A 10,752-nucleotide genomic window follows, 5' to 3' on the forward strand; every position below is an offset into this window, starting at 1 on the left:
GCGGATTTGGTGGGGATTGGAATTTCTGCAAGTGAAATTATATTGGTACATTTTACTGTGGAAATTAACCTCAGGACTCATGTTTCCTGAACTACTGGTATTTTGCCAACACTTCTGCTCAATTTAGACATAATGGTATTAAAAATGGGGTCAGGGTTTGAGGTTATTCAAGATATTATATCCATTTTCTCAACTAACTTTCAGTTCAAAACTGAAATATCAGAAAGAGCAAGATCTTCCAATCGTCTATAATCGCTTGATTGGATTAAGGGATTTGGGTGTGGTCCCTTTCTCATAGAGACCTTTCAGGCCATTCCAGGTCCTAATCGTGACTCTCTCATCAGACAGCACCTTCAGGTCTTTCTCAACCTCCCTAACTGCCCCTGCTCCTGTCTGAACAGAATTTGATCAGTTTCTATGCTCAGTGGATATCCCTATGAATGTCCTTTTTCTTCCTCAGTAACCTCAAGCGAGCCAAGGAGTGTTTGACGTCAGTGCTCTAGGACAGGGAAGATCACTCTCCAAAGGAGCTCAGGTATCACATAGGAACACGTTCTCCTCACCAGCCAGAATGTTTGTAGCTGTAACCAATTATTTGGGAATATGGCATCCTTTGCTTTGCTTCTACACTTCCATCTCTCTCGACTATGATCCCAATCTACAAAGATTGTGAAGGTTTTGATGAATACCAGTTTCTGCCTAGCTGTGGCCCGGGTCCATCACAAGCGAAATTCTCTGGCTGGTTTTATGCTTTTGTGAAACATTCCTTTGAAACTCCCTTTCCTACAAGAGTCTATATCCTAAATCCAGTGTTTATATGCCTCATTTTAACTGTTCCTCAGGGAATTCCACCCCAATATCCTGTATATTCTCTTGATTCAGTTGGAATATGTTGTAGGCTTGTGCCTTTTTCCACATTGTGGGCTTGGCAGGTGTACATGCAGGTAGGAGGGCACTGGGCTAGCTTGTGGTTTGAAAGTGTCGTTATGGCTTCTTCCGCCTTCAGAATTGGTCGTGTCTGCTGAAACATTTTTGAGTCAACATGACAATTCATTCCTACTTGTGACCATGATCCTTTGCATTGGAAAAGGAGGCATCTTTGTGCAGGATAGAATAGTGAAGAATAATGAAGTTTAGGAAATTGTATAAGTCTTAGGAAAGGTGGAAACCTAAGTCTATTTGTCTTCTTTACTGACCAGAGGCCAAGAGAAACAGGAACATTTTGCCAGGCCTTGGTCACTGACTGGGCTTCACAGGCCCTGGGGCCCTGCTGAATTCTTGATGTTCACTTCTCATCCCTGGACACAAAGAGAATAAAAGTGTCATCTCTGAAGCCACCATGTTTTAGGATGTTGATTCTGTACCCATGGAGTCCAATTAAAATCTTCTGTAGGATGCCCTATAAGACATCTACATTTTTACCTGAAAGTTTTAATCCCTGTGCCTTCCCTACCGATGAAGGCACATACTGAGACCCCTGATGATACTGTCCAGTCCCATTCCACATCTCCTCCCAGAAGCCCTAAAGTTACCCTCAGCCCACCTGGTGGACCTCCTGGTGCCCAGGAAGTGCCGATGCCTGACACCCCTCAGCTGGCTCGCCAACCCTGTGTCAGGGCTAATAGCCTGGTTGTGCAGCGGAGACCCAAGAGGCCCTGCAGAGCCTCCCTCGAGGGTCCCCAGGCTGGCTCCCAGGGACATGGGCTGGGACACACCCAGGCACCACCGAAGTATCCTGAGGAGAACACCTGTCCCACTGTCAGCAATGCATTGGCAGACAAATGTCAAATGCCCCTCCAGACTCCAGGCAAGAAATGTGCCCAGATGCCCCTAGACAGGACCCTGAACCCCCGAAAGAAAGTCGGTGAAGCCCCAGCCAGCATACTTCCGGGATCATCGAGGAAGCCCCTGTGAGGCCTGGGGGTCGCTGAGCTGGGGACGGGGGGCTCGAGGATCCAGCCTCCGTGCAGCTGGGCCAGGAGCAGGGGGTGGGCTCACACCCCACCCCACAGGCTGCAGGCTGGGGACACCTCCCAGGGCTCTTGCCCTCACACGCATTGAGTGGTGGGAAGAGTGGCCTTGACTTGGGAGGGACGTGGACAGTCCGTCCTGATGGTGATACTTTGTCTTCTTGGAGCTACAGCTTCGGCCCGAGGGAAACACCCTGAACCAGCTCAGGAGCGCGCCCCAGCTCCGATCGTGGGGCCTGCTGCCCCGTCAGGGCCTGAGGGGATCGAGTCCGTCCTGGTTGCTGGGGCTGAGGGCTCGGCCCACGCTGAGGTGCCCGCTGGGGAGGCGAAGCCCCTGCAGATAGTGGTCACTGCTCTAGTTCACTGCTCCGCCCTGGAGGAGCCCCCTGCACCCCTGGGAGCCCTGGAGGAGGAGCAGGCGCCACCCATGCTCTCGAGGTCGTGGATGTGCCAGAGCAGCCTCCTACCTCGATGGAGCAACTGGCCTCGGGGCCAGAGCAACCCCTTGAACCAACCCAGGAGCCCGCCCCAGCTCCGACTGTGGAGGCTGCTGAAGTTTCAGGGCCTGAGGTGATGAGGCTGGTCCTGGCTGCTGGAGCTGAGGTCTTAGTCAAAGCCGAGATGCTGGCTCCTGAGTTTAAGGTAGTGCAGATTCTGGTCGATCCTATGGTTCCCTGCCCCGATGAGGAGGAGCCACCTGCACCCACAGCCACCCGGGTGGAGTAGGCCCCGGAGCCTGCAATCTGTGTCCCCAGAGTGCCAGAGCCATCACCTGCCTCCGGAACAACTGGCTTTGACCCCCGAGCAGCCCCCTGACCACCTCGGGAGCCTGCCCCAGCTCCTGCCGTGGGGCTCGTGGTGGCTGCAGCCCAATGGAGCCTTCCTCTCCCCATCATTGCGCTGTTCCTATATTTTATGATTTTCATAAACCTTCTGTAAGGGCTTATGTATTTTATTTTTAATAAAGGATAAGTTAAAATGGCATAAAATTACTCTGATGCTTTTAAATTACACATCGTGGTACTTTAGGTCCATTCACATTGTCGCAGGCCCAGAGCCCAGGGTTCCAGGGGACACATCCCAAGATCCGGTGCTCCCCCGGGACAGGCAGTGGCCAGGAGGACACAGGACAGCCAGGATGCTCCTGCCGCTGGGCGGCCCAGAACCATGCAGGTCATCGGCCCCGTCCAGGAGCACCCAGGCCCCTGCGCACTGGGAGCTGCCTAGAAGTCAGTGGCATTTCTAGACACTAACAATGAGACTGAAGAAAGAGAAATTAAGGAGTCAATCCCATTTAAAGTTGCACCCAAAAGCATAAGATACCTAGGAATCAACCTAACCAAAGAGGTAAAGGATCTACACCCTAAAAACTACATAATGCTTCTGAAAGAAATTGAGGAAGACACACAGAGATGTCTTTGATGCAGGGGATGTCTTCCCAGGCAGAGAGGGTCCTCCGTGGACTTCAGCACCACCTCTCCTTGACCAGCAAGATGCGAGTTTGAGAGAGAGAGTCATTGAAATGAAACTCCTCCGCATGTTGGAGGAAAGCAACTTCCATGATTCCAGAAGAGTGTCCATAGGGCAAATCCAACCTGGAGCCTCAGGTCCCAGAGGGATGCTTCTCTCATTGATCCAGTCTCCAGTGACCTGGCAGACAGTGACCTTCACCTCTGCCTTTTGTGGCTTACTCTGCACTCGGGACTAGGCACAAAATCCTCCAATCGGCTCCGATCACTTTATTGGAGTAAGGGATGTGGGTGTGGTCCCTCTTTCATAGAGACCATTCAGGCAGCCCACCTCCTCCTCTTGCCTCCCACAACAGACAGCACCTTCAGGTCTTTCTCAACCTCCCTAACTGCCCCTGCATCTTTCTCAACAGAATTTCTTCAGTTTTTATGCTCAGAGGAAATCTTTAGGAATGTCCATTTCCTTTTTGAGTAGCATCAAAGGAGCCATGGAGTGTTGGATATTAGTCCTCTAGGACAGGGAAGACCACTTTCGTACAGGAACTCAGGTATCACACAGGCACACCTTCTCCTCACCAGCCAGAATGTATGTAGCTGTAACAAATTATTGAAGAATATGGCACCCATAGCTCTGTTTCTACACTTCCATCTCTCGCTAATACGATTTCTTTTTTTTTCTTTTTTTTAATTAATTTTTATTGGTGTTCTAATACGATTTATATCTACAAAGATTATGAAAGTTTTGATGAATATGATTTTCTTCCTAGTTGTAGCCTGGAATCTACAACAATAGAAATCCAGTGGCTGGTTTCATACTTCTTGGGAAGACATTTCTTGTGAATCTCTCCTTCCTACATGAGTATATATCCTAATCCACTGTGTATTTGCCTAATTTTCACTGTTCCCTCTGGAAATGCCACAGCCATATGCTTTATGTCCTCTTGTTTCAGTTGGTGTTTGTTGTCGGCTTGTGCTGTTTGTAAACATCATGGCTTTTGTGTTTGAACGTGCAGGAAGGAATGCACTGGGCTGAGCTTGTGGTCTGAATGTGTCAGTATGTCTTGTTCAGCTTACATAATGGGCAGTGTCTGCTGAAACATTTTTGAATGGATGAGACAGTTATTTCTTACTTGTGACCATGATCAGTTCCCTTGGACAAGGAGGTATCGTGGTGCGCTGTAGAAACTGTAATGGAAGAGAGGTTTCTGAGAATGCATAAATCTTAGAAAAGGGGGAACCACAGTCTATTTCTCTTCTTTGCTAAACAGAGGCCAAGCAATACATGAGCATTTTTCCAGCCCTCGATCACTGACTTGGCTTCAAAGGGAGGTGGCTCTGCTGGTCTCTTGGTGTTCAGTCTGGCCCCTAGACTGTGAGAAAATAAATGTGTCTATTATTAAGCCACCAGGTTTTTGGTAATTGATTACGCATCCGCAGAAACAAAAAAGAGTCGTAACCAAGATGGCCTTTATGACATTTCATTTTGTAACTCGAAGAATTTAAATTGACATATGGATTTCAAGTCTGGATTGAAGTCATCCAATGATTTCGGTTTTATTATTGTTGATTTGACCTTAATTGAGCAGACTTTGGTAAAATGGAAATCGGTGCACTGCACGTGAGCCATGAAGGAAAACTCCACAGAAAAATCAACAAATATCAGTCAACTTGTGGAAATTTTGTTATCTAACATTTTCCTCCTGGAATTACATCTGCATTCACACAGGCACATGCACGCACACACACATAGTGTTTAACATGGACCTCATGGGGACATCCATTAGCAACCCTTCAGCTCCCTGCATGATTGCGGCTGGCACCTCCTGCATGACCTTCTGCTCTGTGTTCCACCCACACTGGATGAAGTCCATACACCTGCCTTCAGGATCCCCAGAAGTCACAAGACAGAGACTTGCACAGAGCTCTCAGACCAGCAGGGAGCAACACTGTCCTTGCTCCTAGAAGGTGGGAGGGGTCTTTCAGGGCCCCAGACCAAATTCCTTCTACCTTTGCCCACAGGCCCTTCTTCCATGGTTGGCACACTAGATCTAATGCCCACCACTGGGTTGAGCTTCTTTTTTTTCTTGCTAACAGGCTTTGCCCTCATGGAACATATTTCACTGTTGAATCTAGAACAGTGACTCCAACTACCTCATGAAAAATGATATTCCTGGGCAGCCCCGGTGGTGCAGCTGTTTAGCGCTGCCTGCGGCCCAGGGCCTGATCATGGAGACCCGGGATTGAGTCCCACGTTGGGCTCCCTGCATGGAGCCTGCGACTCCCTCTGCCTGTGTCTCTGCCTCTCTCTCTCTCTGTCTCTCTCTCTCTCTCTCTGGGTCTCTGTGAATAAATACATTCTTTTTAAAAAGAAAAAAAAAAGAAAAATGATATTCCTGTGCCCCTCACTTAGGGAAACCTGTCTTCTGATCCCCCATCTCGTTAGGTTATGATTATCATTAGCAATGACAATTCCCTAACTATGATCATTTCTGTGATCTTGTTATTCATGATTATTTTCATTATGTTCTTGCCATGAATTGTTTTTGCAGTTGTTTGATATACAACCTTCAGTAGAGTTTGTCCACAGGAAAGCAACCCCTTCTGCACTACATGATATTTATTTTGCTCAGGAGCATCTTGAAATATTCCAAGTCAGCCTCCAGAAGCAGGACCAGCCCTCGATACCACAGGAGCCTCCTGAAGGACATCCTTTACACATATGCCTCTGTTAAAATTCAAAATTCCCTCTAGGGCCCACTGGCTGCTTGTGCCAGCCTAGAAGTCCTGGAAAGTTGTCCTTGGATGAACAGAACTGCCACAACAGTAGTCACATCAGGGGTCCCCATAATCACTCTTGCCTTCTTGGAAAGGTGGGACCTGGTGTCTCTGTCCATATGAACATCCACATGAGGTTATCTGATCTGGAATCCTAGAGCCACTGTAGCTAACATCGTAGGTACAGAAAAGGCTCCCTAGGGCAGCCTGAAACTCTGGAGGTCTAAGTCCTCTCAGGTACACAGGAGAGGCTGCTGGTGCAGTACCAGAAGGCACAGAGATTGTGAACGCCCATCCTGTCCATCCCACGACTACTCTCCGTCTTCCAAGGGAGCTTGGCAACCACTCGGAAGGCAATGTCCTCCCTGCTAGTATGGGAGTATCGTGGGTGACACCCTCCTCCAGCCCACGCCCATCTGATCCTCTGCAAATACTTTAAGTGACCTCGGAGATGTGAACTTAGAGTCCTGGAGCTCCAGGGTCTAAGGGGAAAAGAAACAGAAGGGATGTTGGACAGAGAGGGTGGGAATACAAAAGGCAGCTTGAATGTCCACTTGACGCTGGGCTCTTCTGTGCAGGTGTGGACGTGGGGTCCTGCCTGGCCTGCCACAGACCAAGCTCCTGAAATCTGGTGGCTGTCCTGCTGCACCCCCTCTGCCCCATGGGCTTTCCCTCTAGGGGTCTGCATGCAATTTCCCAAGTTGGCCTAGACCCTCATTCTGGCTGGCTTTTTCCCTCCTGTTGCTCATCTCTGCCTCCTGTTACAGATGTCATGTGCACACGCAGGGCTTTAACTCTCCACCCTGTAAGGCCCAGCACAGTCCCTTTATCATTCACTTAGAGGATTCTATACCCAACCTCCTGATTTATTATTATGTCCCATATTAATAGCAGTGGAATTACTATTATTCATGATGACTATTGTAATTCTTTTAATCAATAAATTTTTATCATGGATTATTTTTGTTGTTGATGCCATATGACATTGTATAGTCTCTCTTTTCATGAAACAGGTCAGATTTTTTGGAAGATGGTTATGGAGGGTTCTCCAACAGACCTATAATTCATAATTTACGCACTGCTTCAAGTCCCCAGTGTATGAGTTTGAGTGTGTTCCTCTGATGAGCCCCTTAAATATTGCATGTCCCCCTCTAGAGACAGTGACGTGGTCTGTGATGATAGGGGAGCCCTGAGGAAGATTTCCTTTGCCAGCGTGATACTCTAGAAAAATATCTGTCTGATGTTTTTTATTTTGTTTTGGTTTTGGTTTTGTTTCTACAAAGTGATATATTTCCATAGAGATGGTAGACTTATATCCTCCTCGCCTCTCCGGATCCCTCTCCATCTCACCCAGGCTAACAATTTGTCATCATTCACAGGGGTAGAACCAACGCATTCAAGAGACCTCCACAGTTTTAGAAACATCCATTCATATTATGTTTTTAAGTTAAAACCATAGGCTACAGATAAATTGGTAAGCAAAATGAGATATATCCATAGAATAGAGTATTGCTCAGGCTTACAAAGGAAGGAGAATATGATGTACAGATTCTAGAACATCGATGAACCTGAAGGACATTATGCTAAGTGTAATAAGCCATTCACAAAAGAAAAATACTGTGTGATTCTTCTTATACAAGTCAGGTTCACAGAGGCAGGGTGCTGTGTGGTGGTCCTCAGGGGATGGGGGGGAGGGAGGCAATGGGGTGTGTTCAATGGGGAGAGTTCTAGTTTAGCAAATGAAAAGAGGTCAGGAGTTGGATGGTGGTGATGCTTGCACAACAGTACGAATGTACTTAATACCACTGAACTCTACACCCCCAAATCGTTGAGATTCTTAATTTCATGATACATAATCTTATGACAATAATGAAAAGAATCACAGGCTGAAATGCTGAAATGTTCTTTGGGTCCTCTGCCTGTGACATAATTTTTTTTAGCATCAGTGATAGGATTTTGTTTTTTGTTGTTGTTTTTAAAAACTTTTGTATATTTTTTATTGGAGTTTGATTTGACTACATATAGTATAACACCCAGTGCTCATCCCGTCAAGTGCCCCCCTCAGTGCCCGTCACCCAGTCACCCCGACCCCCGCCCACCTGCCCTTCCACTACCCCTTGTTCATTTCCCAGAGTTATGCCTCACCTGATCAATACCTGAGTCTCAGGATCACAACCAAAAACACCCCTGCCTCAATCCCAGTGGCCCTCTGATGGGGCTTCAGGAAGGAGGCGGGTCCTCAGCCATAGACCAGGTAGTAGCCACCCCTGTTGTCTGAGAAAGCACTAAGGCCTGGTGTATCCGGCCACCCCCATTCTCACCCTGGGTAATCCAGAAGACTTTTCAACTTGAACTTGGAGATCCCAGGGCCCCTTGGCCCCTCCATCCGAACACCCCTATGACCAGTCCCTCTTTCATTATGATTCCTTTAATAAGGGGCACACATGTGAAGGAAAACATTCTAAAAAAAATGGGGGGGGGGAGACGCTCCATACATAGTCAAGGGAGAGCCACCCCCCAAAATGAGGCAAGAGCTTCCATTAATTTGCACGGAGGCTGTAGGGAGAATGGAGGTTTGGGATGCCGGATGTAGGACTTCGATTTGGGTTTCTTTGGGAGAAGGGATCCCCGTGGCTCCTAGTCCTCTAAGAGGATGGCGAGGTTGACAGCGATCCCCTGGAGTCAGGTTCCTGATCCTGTTCAGCCCTAGTGCTGATTGACCGCCCAGGATGAGCGTGGATCAGCGATGAACCAGGGGGTTGCGAGTGTCTGCGAGGGGAGGACAGTTTCTTTTTTTATGGGGGAATATGATGAACCAAAACTCTGAGCGCACTCACTGCCGCAGGGGAGGCTGTTTGGCCTCCGGGCTGACAGGTGCAGGAGCGCGGGCCCTCACCTGAGCCTGCACACGGGGGAGCGTCCCGCCACCCGCTCATCACTACGGGGCACAGGCCTGCATGTCGGTAGGGAACCGTCCTCATCCCTGTTAGGGCAGGAGTTCCTACGAGGCCTCCATCTGTGACGCGCTACCCGGGGCCCCTTGTCGCCGCCTCCTCCCTGGGCTCCCGCCTCCCGGACCCCTTCGAGGACACCTGCCAGCATCCTACCCTGGACCCCGCGACTCGGAGCTCCCTGCGCTGCACCCGGCGGCCGGCAGGGGGCGCGCCGCCCCGCCGCCCGGGCCCACGTGGCGCGCATGCGCACCGCGTCCCGGCCCTTGCCGCCGCGTCTGCGCGAGAGCCGGAGCCACGTTCCCGGGGCACCGTCCGCGGCGGCGACGCTGCGGACCAGGACCGGGGCCGGCGCCTGCGGTGGGTGACGTCCGCGAGCGCCCCGACTGCGGGAGGGGCTGCTGGCCGCCGAGGGCGGGCCTTCGTCTGCAGGGAGGGAGAACTGGGTCTCGGCCCCGCACGTGCTCCCTCACCCTCCCGTGGGGCGTCGGGCCGGGCTCCGGCTTCGCGGTGTCCGTCGTGCAGGGCCCCACGGCGAGATGGTAGCGGGCGGCGCCCCGGGTGTGCATTCGGGTGGTTTAGTCGCGATGGCGGCCGGTGGGGTCGGGGGGACCAGACCCTAATGCAGCAGCCGTGAGACGGAACCGCGTGGGCGGTGGCGCAGGAGGGCCCCGGAAGTCGGTGTGTTGGGCCGACCCGGCGGGCGGGAAGGGGGCACTTCCGGCGGCGGGCGGAAGGGGCCGTGCGTGCGTCGCTGCACTCCCGGGTCCGGGGGTTGTCGGGCGGGTTGTCGCGGGAAGCGGGAGCGGCGAGGCGGTGCTGGAAGGCGGGCAGGCAGGTGTGCGGAAGGTCGCGGCCGCGTGTGAAACGTCACCATTTGATTCGGGGCCCAGGCAGTTCAGTCGGGTGTGCGCCCCCAGGCCGCGGGAGGGTGGCGTGTGGGTGGAGCGCGGCCTGTCGGGTCCTGAGGGAGGGATCCCGCGCCGCCGTCCCTGTGGTCCCTGTGCGGCCGGGCGGGTGTGCAGCGCTGCCGGCGACGGTCGGGAGCGGCGCCCCAGGGACCCGGACGGGACCCTCGCAGCTAGGCTCCCGGCAGGGCGGAAGCCGGGACTCGGAGGGGTGGCGGTGCTCCTGGCCGTGCTCCCGGCCGTGTTCCGGCCGAGCGCCTGGTGGTGCGCCTGGTGGTGCTCCCGGCGGTGCTCCCGGCGGCGCTCCCGGCGGCGCTCCTGGTGGTACTCCCGGCTGTGCCCCCAGCCAAGCATCTGGTGGTGCTCCTGGCCGTACTCCCGCGGTGCTCCAGCCAAGCACTGGGGGGTGCTCCTGGCTGTGCTCCCAGGGGTGCTCCCAGCCAAGCTCCCGGTAGTGCTCCCTGCCCTGCTCCCAGTACTGCTCCCAGCTGTGCCCTCTACCGTGCTCCTGGCCGTGCTCCTGGCAGTGCTTCCACCGGTGCTCCTGGTGGTGCTCCTGATGGTGCTCCCGGTGATGCTCCTGGCTGTGCCCCCTACCGTGCTCCTGGCAGTGCTTCCAGCGGCGCCCCAGCTGAGCTCCCAGCCTTTCTCTCAGTTGTACTCTCAGCGGTGCCCCCGG

This window comes from Vulpes lagopus, chromosome 4 (assembly GCF_018345385.1).
Source record: "Vulpes lagopus strain Blue_001 chromosome 4, ASM1834538v1, whole genome shotgun sequence".
NCBI lineage: Eukaryota > Metazoa > Chordata > Mammalia > Carnivora > Canidae > Vulpes > Vulpes lagopus.